Source organism: Setaria viridis, chromosome 7, assembly GCF_005286985.2.
Source record: "Setaria viridis chromosome 7, Setaria_viridis_v4.0, whole genome shotgun sequence".
NCBI lineage: Eukaryota > Viridiplantae > Streptophyta > Magnoliopsida > Poales > Poaceae > Setaria > Setaria viridis.
Genome location: NC_048269.2, coordinates 10850438 through 10862529, shown reverse-complemented (window position 1 = coordinate 10862529; position 12092 = coordinate 10850438). Strand labels below are relative to the sequence as shown.

At 47.7% G+C, this 12092-nt stretch overlaps 1 long non-coding RNA gene across 2 annotated transcripts; it reads right to left on the bottom strand.

The window, feature by feature from the left end:
- Positions 1 to 4971: 4971 nt before the first annotated feature.
- On the bottom strand, positions 4972 to 8848 carry LOC140223330 (uncharacterized). 2 transcript variants are annotated; one of them, XR_011898725.1, is made up of 4 exons: positions 8136 to 8848; positions 6161 to 6663; positions 5782 to 6002; positions 4972 to 5700 (listed from the first exon to the last, which is right to left on the bottom strand). It is a non-coding gene; the product is annotated as an uncharacterized lncRNA (long non-coding RNA). The 2 variants fall into 2 exon arrangements; XR_011898726.1 differs by having other exon boundaries at positions 8572 to 8848.
- Between the last annotated feature and the right edge of the window lie 3244 nt (positions 8849 to 12092).

The window sequence follows — 12092 nt, the reverse complement described above, 5'->3', positions numbered from 1 at the left end:
GGCTTGCATTATTTTCTCGAAGTGGCCAAAGCGAACACGCAAGAGAATGGGTTCGTATGTTGTCCATGCTTCCAATGCAATAACAAGAAGGACTATTCAAAGGATTCTTGGGGGACTATTCACAGCCACTTGTTTAGATACGGTTTCATACCTAACTATTTGGTTTGGACCAAGCACGATGAACGAGGGGTTGTAATGGAAGATGGCGATGAGGAGGAGGATGACAGCATTCCGGACTGGGTTGCAGGCCAAGCTTTTGCAGATACTATAATGGGCGAGGCTGATGAAGATGAGTTTGCAGAAAATGGCCCTACTGATGACCTTGGTCAGGTGCTACGAGATGCACACAGAGATTGTGAAACTGAGTAGGAAGCAGGAAAGTTGCAGCGCATGATAGATGATCACCAAAAATTGTTGTACCCAGATTGCCAATAGGGCCATAAAAACTAGGTACGACACTAGAATTTGTGCAATGGAAGGCAAAAAATGGTGTGTTCGATAAGGCATTTCAGGGGTGTTGAATATTGTCAAGAAGATTCTTCCCGACAAATAATGAATTACCGTCCACAACTATTGTTCAAATCAAAGGAACTATGTCATGCATCTAAGGTTGCAAACAACTCCTATACGTAAATGCACAATATGAGAAAGAAGGCATGCGCAAGTTTGGGAAACTTTGGGGTTCATGCTCCGGGGCTTGCCTTCAAGCGGAGGGGAGGGAAGCGGGTCTTCAGCTGGTGCGACTTCGACTTCTGGAACTGGTAGCTCAGCTACAGCTCCGTCTTCTGGCACAGGGTGTAGCTCGTAGATGCCATCAGCAAGACGGCTCTACACGAATGCAATGCAGGAGTTAGTGTTTAGACAGTTATTTCAACAGCAACACTCGCAAGTCTTAGCCCAGAAACTTGTAGCAAAGCTACGGAAAAAGTGTGGGGTTTCAAGCTTCAGTGGATAGAGAATAAGACCACGGGTCGGATTGGAAGAAACTTATGATCTGACCCTTAAACCTTAAGGGATGACTGTGTTTGGGGTCCTCAGATTTATTACAGAGAAGTCCCCGAAATTTTACACAGATACCCTCGGGTCAAGGAAAAAGTACAGCCGAATCCTCGGGCGAAGCAGATAAGGGTCGGCTAACAGACAGGGTCGGGCGAGACGGAAAAGGGGTCGGGCGAACAGCTAGGGTCAGGCGAACCGGTGAGGGGTCGGCAGCTTACCTTCGGTTTATAGGTGCAGCCTTTTGGGGTCGGGAAGGAGTAGACTTGAGTGGAAGGTCTTAAGCACTAAGGCTTTGGTGGCGGCGATGTCCGGCGGGGCTCCGGCGGCGGCGGAGCTTCTTGTGAGCAACAAGGAAGCTCTAGCACAGCGCGGAGAAGCAAGCGGCTGGGTGGATTGGGAGGGGCGGGTGTTGAGCGGAGATGAGAGTTCATCAAGAACTTAGGTGGCGGCGCTCAAGCACAAAACAAAGGAACAAGGCGGCGAGGCAACGATGGCGAAGGGAACTCCAGTAGGGCTCTGGCATTCCCTTTTATAGCTGCACGGAAGAGAGAGGGAGTTGGAGTAGCACGAAGACCAGAAGAAAAGAGGGAGTGCGCTGCCATGGCGGCGATTGAGCGGCGATGGGCAGCGGAACAAGACTTCGGAGATAGCGTCCTCAGCTATTGGGCACGGGAGACAAGGCGGCGCAGGCGCGATTTTGCCGGGGCTGAGATTTGGCGGAGGTGGGCGTCGTCGTGCGGCGGATCTGATGGTTGTGACAGGGAGAATGGCACTACAAGCGAGGTTGCAACCGGTGAAAAGATAGGTGGGCTGCGGCTGCGCGGGCGAGCGCGAATGTGTAGAGGCAGCGGAAAAGCCGGAAGGCATCAGGCCTTGCAGCCGGGGATCTGGTAAGATGATGATGGGCGCGAGCTGCGAGGCAGTTTGGACGCAGCAGGTGGCAAAGCTCTGCCACAGCAGCGTTGGAGCACCAAGGCGCGGCCGGCGAGGGCGCGAGCGAGCTGAGGCACTGCAGAAAGGGTTGCAAAGGGGCTTCCGCTGCGATTGGGGAGGAGGGCGCGAGAATCCATCCTGTCGCAGCCGGCGACTGGGCGGAGTGGCGGGCATCGGAGAAGTTGAGCCACACGGCGGGGGAGCTCTGAAGCGGTGCAGGCCACTCGGTGCGTCTACCTCGGGAGATCCGGGGAAAAGATTGCAGGTCCACCCGTCAGTCTCGGGTTCTCCTTTGCTCCAGATTGAGAGGGACACTGCTGTTGAGACTTAGAAGGAACTGGCAGGGTGAGTTGGAGTCTTCAGGGGTCAGGACTGGGAACTGGAGTGGAGCACTTCTGCTCGAGAAGAGCTGAGACAGAGGAATTTGGGGCTCGGATTAAGATTGACCCGAATGATTTATCCGGGGTCGTTACACGCATCCAAGGAGGGAGCCTCGCCCAAGAGATCCTTTTACTCCTCCGGATGAGTGGCGGTCACGACACTGAACGTTGCATTTCTCAAGTGTGATGCACTAGGTGTGCAATTTATGTTATATGTGTGTGCAAGACTATTGGAACTGTCACGTGTGTAAAAGACTAAGTTGGTTGTTAGGTTTATTTCTGTCACGCGTGTAAAAGACTAGGTTGGATGTTAGGTTTATTTCTGTCCATACAAAATTATATGTTTGCTCCATGACATACTTGTGTTTCGTGTATTTTTTCGTAAATGTTCGCACTGGTAGGCTATCGCGTACTAGACGAGATACGGAATAATTTCGTGGTTGAAACTAGTTTAATAAAAATCAAAACAAAAAAAGCTATTTAAGTTTCATCAGCCGGATTGCTGGGGCAGCTGAGTCGGCGGAAGTCTAGCAGCCCAGAAACCTACTGAAACCTTAATAGATTTGGCGCGGGGGGTACCCTTGCCGCGCCAGGCGGAGTGGCGCGACAGCCCCCCTACTGATATGAACCCGCTAGGGTTGATTCCCGATCTTTCGATGAGAGAGGCGTGGATAACTCGATTGGTGGATGGAGACGACGTTCACGGCCCGACTACAGCCTTCCAAGCTGCGCCTTAGCAACCGATACACCACCTCCAATGGCTGCCGCGATCTTGTGGAGCGCGTCACCCGGCCACTAGGGCACTCGTCCTGCAAGCAATCGAAGAACAAGCAAGAACAAGTAGAACAAGCAACTCAATTGCAAATATGGAGATGAAAACAAATCTGAAATCACAAAGTTGGGGTTCCGAATCGAGTAGAACGGATGGTCTAGTCGACACACGCGTCTACAAGGAAGTAGCAATGGCTAAACTTTCAACAAAACAAAACCCAATCTGTTCGTGGCGGCTCTAATCCTTATTAATACCTAGGAGGACGACCAGGGGGGTGTTGGGATCGTGCTCCAACCCTAGGACACGTCCCTAATGGACCCAACTTGATACACGGCCCATCAGGCCAAAATAGGGCGACGCAGCACCTATGGACAGAAAACCTCTCGGTAGTATTTCGATGATTACGGCCGCCTCAGAATAGATATGGACATGAGTCCAGATCCATATGAAAATAGGCTTCATAAGGATTCCAAGGAGTACTTGAACGCCCAAAACGGAGTCCGGATGAGGTCGTGGCGGTCGTTGCAAGTTGGGCCAGAACTGTAGTCCGAATCCAGCAACAAAACGTGTTGGATTGGATCTCTTTCTTTCCTTGGGCCAAAAGTGACGTGGTGGCCTGGTGGAGGACGTTAGGAATACTTGGACTTGGCCCCCAATCTACTTCTTTGGTCCTCCATGCCTTCCATGTGTGTTTAACACTATTTTTGATCCATGTATGTATTTCTGAAATTGACAACGAATACACATCATGGTGCAGCATCAATTCATCAAATGTGTCACATATAATTATGATAAAGAATTGTTTCACCTCGGAGTCAAAAGATACTAATATGGTTGTATCCGAACATGTGATGTCCTCATCAAGAACCTACTGAAATTTTTGCGCAATTGGCGCAGTAAGCCCCCTCTCTCCCCACCAAACCTACTGAAACTTTGTTTCGCTTGGCGCGGCAGCGCACTCCTACCGCACCAGGCGGAGTAGCGCGGTAAGCCCCCCCCCCCCCCCGAACCTACTGAAAATTTGGTTCGCTTGACACGCCAGCGCACTCCTACCGTGCCAGGCGGAGTGGCGCGGCAAGCCCCCCCCCCCAGAACCTACTGAAACTTTGCTGCGTTTGGCGCGGCAGCCCAATCTTGCCGCGCCACTCCGCCTGGCGCGGCAGCGCATTCCTGCGGCGCCACTGCCCTTGGCACGGCAAGCCCCTCCACCCCCCACACACCTACTGAAACTTTGTTTCGGGTTGCGCGGCAGCGCACTACTGCCGCGCCACTCTGCTTGGCGCGGCAAGCCCCCCTAACAAATCATGCGGATAGTATTTTATCATGGTGTTGGAGTCCTAGTTTTTATGGATTCCTTTTTTTTAGCGGGGTCGACCCTAAAGCCATAATGTCTCAAAACGCAGAGGGTATAGAGAAACTTTTCTTTTTTCCTTTGTCTCAAACTTCGTGAAGAACTGCATTCTATCTCTCCAACAAAAAAGTAGGGTTGCGCCCCAGTTGTACACTCCCTTCGTTCGGAGAACCCTTATTGATTCTGAACTTTGTTCACAAAGTAAGCATCTTTTAACGGGGCAGCCCTTTTTAATGCGCCGCTTGACCCAGTTTTCAAAATGAGCTTTGCTCTTCTGGGCGCCCCAGCGTATCCAGGCCAAATCCCAACGGGCATCGGTCGGATAAAAAATGCTCGAATATACCTAAAATTGCTCGGATAGACCCTACGCTCTATCGGACCCTACCAGTAAGTATAGAAAGAGTATTGTCTTTTTTAAAATATTACAGTACTTCTTCACAAGTTTTTGTTCAATCTTAATTTTGATCAAAGAGGAAACTTTGATGCGTTTGGACATAGTTCTCTCACAAATGAAAATTATTTTTGACAACTAATCGTAGTTCTCAGAATAAACATAAACATAATTTTCTCATAAATAAACATAGTTTTCACAACTAAAGAGAAACATGATTCAGCAAAATCAACATGTTCATCTAGTCCGAGTCACCTTCATATAGTAACTCGTTATCATCATCATCATCATCCCGGGCAACAACAACTCCCTTCCCTTTCTTATCGACATTAACCTTACCAACAGGTAAATCGGCAACAAGAGCCTTCATCGTCTCCATCTGTGCCTCTTCCGCTTTTTGTTGTAACTCTTCCATTTCAATCCTTCTCTTTCTTGCCTTAACTTGCTGCAAATATTCTTCCCATGAACCCTTAGGGTATTTCGCATTCGGATCAACCACATAACCTAAGCGATCTCTTTCCTCCCTCAACCTTTGTTTCTCCGACTCCCTCTCCTCCTGCAACTTCCTCCTATTTTCTCTCTTCTCATTTTCAGTTAGAGGTCGTGGATACTTGGATCTATTTTGCCTCCAATACTTAATAATAGTTTTCCTCGCATAAAGTCCTTCAGGCTCCACTCCAGTCTCATGCACCATATCTTGATATATTTTCCCCCAAAGCAAGTTGTTGTCAGGGATAGGCACATCATAGTCCTTCCTAATCTTTTCTTCGAGTTCTTATTGTTTCCTTGACTTCCATGGTTCCAATGTATTACCCAACATTAATAACAAATCATAACGACCAGAAAAATCTTCCCAATCACATGTCCTTCCCTCCTGCAACAATAATTTTATATTCTTACGAATATGAAACAAGTTCCAACCTTAATAACACACAAGAGACGAGTAGTTACTAACCTGGTAATCGCCATGTGCATTTCCACAGAACGAACCATATCCAAGTTCAGAAGGCATCACATCTTGTGTTGCCAATATACCACACTTGCATCTATCATAGGAGAGGACACACATGGCCACGGTGCCTTTCCACTCTCGAACTCCCGCACTTGCTCCTCCGTTGGCCACATTGCCATTGGGCCGTATATATACTCATTGAAATCACACAACGGCCACCCATCCTGCAAAAAAACGGTGACGTGAACTACTCATACGTAAAGTAACTAGAAAATGCTGCTCCAACTTCCAAGTAATAACATCAAGTAAAAATATGAACAATATACTGCAAAATTATAACTGCTAGCTACACGACATACTAATATTCTCATAATAAACTTACATGAGTCTTTAGCGAGCATCGAAAGAATGGAGTAAACTTAGGTGGATCCCCTAAGTTAGGACGCATAAGCTTAGCAGAAACACCACACTTGCACATGGGAGGATCCCTCACACGCCTACAAGCAGCCTCCTGCTTCTCCTCCTCGGTCATCCTAGGTGGGTTTGGTGAAGGAGGAACCCAACGCCTAAACTGATGGTATGGTTTAAGCTCTATGCTATGATATTGGAATAGGCGGATCCTAGGATCATATTTGTCGGGTCCATCAATCCACTGAAAGAAATCACAAGGTGCGGCAGGAATTGGACCAAAAGTCCACTTGCATACATAGAAGGCTCTTCCGGCTGTCTTTGGATGCCTTGATTGTTTCACCTCTGCTTGCACGCCACATCTACAAAGAGGTACCGGAAGGGCAGGAGGTACGGGACCAGCACCATTGGACTCGCCCACATAACGGACATACCACCTACGCCGCTTGTATTCACAACCAAACGACGTCATCTCACCTAGACATCAAGTGCCACAAAATTAATACACAAATAAACTTTACACACGTAATCCAAATGAGCTATATACATCATTTCGATAAAATGTAAACACTCCATCTACGAAATACAAACACTGAAACATATCAACTATAGCAACTATATTAAGGAACAAAAATATGAGACTAATTAATTGAAGATATAAAAAAATACATGTCATGTAAACCACACAATTGGATGAATATATACCTAAATCGAAATATTCAACAAGTTCTACACGTCAATATCGCGGGCAGAGACTCAATTGCATCTGAACTACGTATCATCTAACACAAAACACCATTGCATTTCATTCAAAATTGAAATCACTAACCTAACCCTAAGTCACCTAAACATCCTCCGATCTACCAAATGCAACGGTAAAACACGAGAAAAATTGGGGGAATACCTTCCATACGAAGCAGGGATCGATTTTCACTACTTTCCCCCACCCAAATCGTCTGATTTTGGGTGGATTTGGGGGTGGCACGGTGGGGGCCGGCGCTACAAGGTGCTGGTGTGTCTGGAGGAGGAAGAAAGGATGGAGGGAGGAGGAAGGGAGCCGGCGCGTGGAATTAGTGCTGGCCCTGCCGCGCCAGGCGGGCTGGTGCGTCAACGCTGCCGCGCCAGGCGGGCTGGCGTGGCGAGCGCCCACCCACGTCAGCGCTCACCTGGCGCCGCGACTCGCCGCGCCAGCGTGGCAGGGGCCGCCGCGCCAGTGCATGCGGTGCGGCAGCGTGTTCCTGCCGCGCCAGGCGGTCTGGCACGGTCAAAAGGGTTACGCCGCGCAAATAAAGCCCGGGTGAGGTTATTTTTAAAAATAAATAAAAAAAGGTTAAAAATAAAAAAAAGACCGCAAGACTTATCCAGCAACCTAAACTAAAAATGGAGCAGACATGCATTTCCACGTAGGAATCTTACAGCTAAAAATGGATTGAGTAAAAAAAATCAGTCCTACTTTATATTATGCATTGTCCATTTTGCACTTCAACTGATCGGAAACACAAAACAGAGCATCAAGAACAGATCAAAAAATGCATACTGTCCTTCCTGGAAAGCAAACATTAGTGCTTCTAGTTCAAAATAAAGCTGTCTGCTCCTATTAGCATATTTTCTGATTAGCACCTCAAATTAAAAATTAGAGAAAAATGATCCATCATCTCTAAAAATGACAGGAGCGTGGATGTGCATTACACGAAGTGGCAAAATTTTACTGAATGATCCTGGCATCGATCTGAATGGAGAATTCTACATTTTAGGGGTAGTACATATGGTTGATGAAATTTCCTACTTGGAGACCATTCCGAATCTAATACTCAATCTCCCATCAGTTCCAACTTGCAAATCTAAGTGGCCAACATTGTTCTATAACCTGCACAAATGAACGGTACTTCCGCGGGAAATCAATCAAAATCAACTGAAATCATACGGGAGGAGAATGGAAGGAACCTTACAATGGGGGAGAATAGCTCATTAATCCAAATAAATCCACGCCGAAGGGGAGGGATAGGAAGCTGCTGCCATCGAGGAGCAACGCCTCAAATGCGATTCATGTCCTGGCGAGCAGGATTGGAAGGGGGAACTGGTGAGGAAAGAAATTGGAGGCTGCCGCAAGGGACGGGTAGGAACCTGCCGCCGCCGAGCTTCAATGCCGCAAATGCGTCTCAAATCCAGGTCAGCTGGTTGGTAGGGAACAAACTGACGATGAGTTTGGACCTCAGCTTCTCACGCTTGTGTGCTAGTGGCGGCGGTTTCGGGGAGACGTGCGGCACCGAGAAACGGGATCTAGCGGCGGGAGAGGAACCGGCTCTGAGAACCGGGGTTCACGCGATGGGTCCTTCCACGGCAGATTGACGACGATAACTTGTGTACGAGCTGAGTAGGACTCACCGCGGTGGAGTTCCTCGCCGGCGGCATCGGAGCGCGAGGATTCGAGCGGCTGATGGCAAGAGTGTACAACTAGCTCCAGTGGGCTCCTGCGGTGTACAGCACTGCGTCGACAAGGTGAGGAACCGCGGCGATGGAAGGATGGGGAGGACGCGGCTGCGCGGGGATGGAACGGTGGGCCGGCGGCCGGCGGGCGGTGGCCGAGAGGGAGAGAGTCGTGGCCAGCAGGGAAAGAGTCGGGTAAAGACAGGAACTGCACGGGATGTGGACCCACGGTCCGAATTACTCCCTCCATCCCAAATTACATGTCATTTTAGATTTTTTAATTTATAGATTCTATTATGTACTTAGATATACCCTATATCTAGATGCATAATAATATCTATATATCTAGAAAAATCACAACAACCTATAATTTAGAATGAAGGGAGTAGTTCGTAACGTGGGATCGATCGGGGTAAAAAGACGGCAAAATGGGTAGAAAAAACCAGGGACTAGCTAGCCAGTTGGCCACTGCCGCGGGGGAAGCCACAAGCAGGCAAGTGGAGCTGCTCATTCCGTACCCAGAGCTAAATATAGTATTTATATATATATATATATATATATATATATATATATATATATATATATTATACTCTGTAGCCAGCCATAGAATAGGTTATTCTGTGACCACCCCATCCAACGGCCAGCGCTGGTCCGACCTCCCGCTATTCCCGTTTTTCCTCCCGGCCAGTCCACTCCCAGTTGTTGCAAACTGAGCGTCGAGCTCCCTGATGGCCTGATGAGGCGAGCCGGCAGTTACGAGCAAAACGTAATAATTATTAACGTCATTAGTCTACCGCGTGGTAATTAGGCGTTCACACTGTACCAAGGAACCATTTACAGACTTTACATGGAAATTGTGATCTTTAGACCCAAAAGACACCAGTGCGTGCCCGTTCTCTCTCTTTTTTTCTCTCCTTTCTTTTCTCTATCTCCTGCCTCCTCGTCTTCTCCATGCATGAGGCCGCGACGCTGCCTTCTCCGCCTGTTGCCGTGTCGCTCAATTCCGCCCCCACAGACTCCCTTCTTCCCACATCATATATGGATGCCTCCACAGCATGCCAAAGATGCATTTGCTTGTCCTCCCCCTCTCCTTCTTCTTCCTCCTGCCCATCCTCCTCTCCTCCGCAGGCTCATGGCCCCATGGCGTCGGTGGCGTGGCAGGCGGCCCTATGGATGGCGAACCGGTGGGTGACGGCAGTTCCATGGCTGCGGGCGGCTCCATGTCACTGTTTCTCCGCGCCCGCCACAGGTGTTCCCTACTGGTAAGCCCCGCACCGCACAGGTGTTTCTCCATGCTTGCATTTACTACCAAGGAGTATTTAACTTACTACGATATTTGAATAAATGGCACAACAGTAGTGGACAATCATGATGACATTGATTGTTGTTATTGCAGTAGCGCTAGATTATTGGAGGAATCGTGGCACCCGTTACGGCATTAGGGACATCAAATGACGATTAATTGCTTTCATGCCTGGCGACTCCATCTCCTGCGCCATGTTGCTTCACACTCCTGCGCAGTCCAATTCCATAGATGATGTAACTCTGGTAGCGTCCAAGGATCCTGCGACACCATCTGCTACACCGCTCGTGTCCCCTAGCCTGTTGATGGCACAATCACTGGAATCGACGCAGGTCAGATTTTCGGCTCCGCTAGAAATGCCGATGACTCAGGGCACCGCAGCAAGGAACCATCCCACCACGTCGCCATGCCCAGCACCGTTGTTATCCCTAGGGTCGACGGTAAATCCCGCACAGTTGGTCGTGGTGACTCCTCTCCAACCTGTGTCACCGGGGACCATGGCAACGCCCGATCCGGAGAGGACCTACTTGCATGTGAGTATGCTGACATGTTGTCTTTTTTCTAATATATGTGATTGGTTCATCCAACAGCCCAGCTATTCTACATCCAGTCCATCCAACAATAATCTGTAGCCAGCAATTGAATTTACTAATCTGTATTATCTGTAGCCATGTTTATCATATGGAACTAAGATATAAAGTATAAAGTAAAAGAAGCTTCTAACTTGACAAATGTACACAACATTCCCTTTGGGCCGATCAAGAAGGTGTTCTAAAAAACACAATATTGGTTGTGCCGTTGGTACATGCTGAAGAAGTATAAAGCAGAGCTGAAAAAACTGTACAAGATTCATGATGGTCTGAAGATAAAACTTCTCATTGTAATCAATCACCCACTGACACCTACAGAGTTTGAGTCTGCATGGAATGAATTGGTGGATGAGTATGGCATACGGGAGGATGATGCTATTCAGGGACTTTGGGAGAGTAGGAAATTGTAGGTTCCTGCTTATTTGAAACCTTTGTACTATGGCAGGATCACCTCTACACAAACAAGTGAAAGCGTAAATAAGATGATCAAGGGCAGTGGCTTCATAGGACATATAACATGCATGAGTAAATTTGCATGCAAGATGCTGGACTTCATTCAACACACAAATCACATGGTGGGTGGGGAAACCCATTGGTCTCAGGTAATAATGATAGTGGATTGTTGTTTCTCAAGAAGTTTTAAGATCATTTACTGAGGGGTAATTATTTATGTGGATGTCCATGAAACAGGCTAGTAACTTACGGTTGACATTGCAGCCCTTTGATGGCCATCTTAGTAGGGTGTACACACGAGCTGTATACAAAAAATACAAGGAAATCTATATTTATAGTATTGCATTCCGTATTTATCCTCATCCTAACGAGGTTGATGTTTACCTGGTAAGGCACACGGATCAGTCATGGCAATATGCTTGGTTTCAACATTCTTTTAGAGTGGAGGCTAATGTAAGATCAGGTAGATATACATGCAAGTGCAAGACAGGGAGCATACATGTAAGAGAGGGCATTTCAAAAAGTTTCCATTTAGCATTTCCAAGTATAATGTGGTTCGGTGAAAAGTAGCATTGATCATGGTCAATTTGATCATTACAGGCTTCTTCTGCGCCCATCTTATTAAAGCCTTCACATACCTTCAGATTCCTAATATACCTCCAGAGTACATAATGAAGAGATACACGAGCGGTGCGAGAATGATGGTAATGTGGGACAGGCATGACATTGTGACTTCAGTACCAGGGTGCGAGAGCGATTAGTACAAAAACTAAGAAGCTAGTAGAAATCGCGATGGCCACCGTCAGGGCACGCCGCAAGTCTTGGGTTAGAAAGGCTGTGAGCATCTGACTGCATTAGTTGAGTGGGGTGAAACTATTGCAAGAGATACTGGAGCATCACATGTGGGGGATCATACAGAAGAACAAAATGATGTGATCCCGTATACTAGAGGTGAACCTGAGGCTAGTTGGGCTGAACAAGATGTGCAAAACAAAAGTATAGATGAACAAGAAGGGGAGGCCACCCACGAAAAGGCAACTGGAGGATGTTTTGATGATGTTGCATGAGTTGATTGTGTTAAAACGGAAAAATAATCAGAGTGGAAACAATACTGTGGTGTACTCAGTAATTCT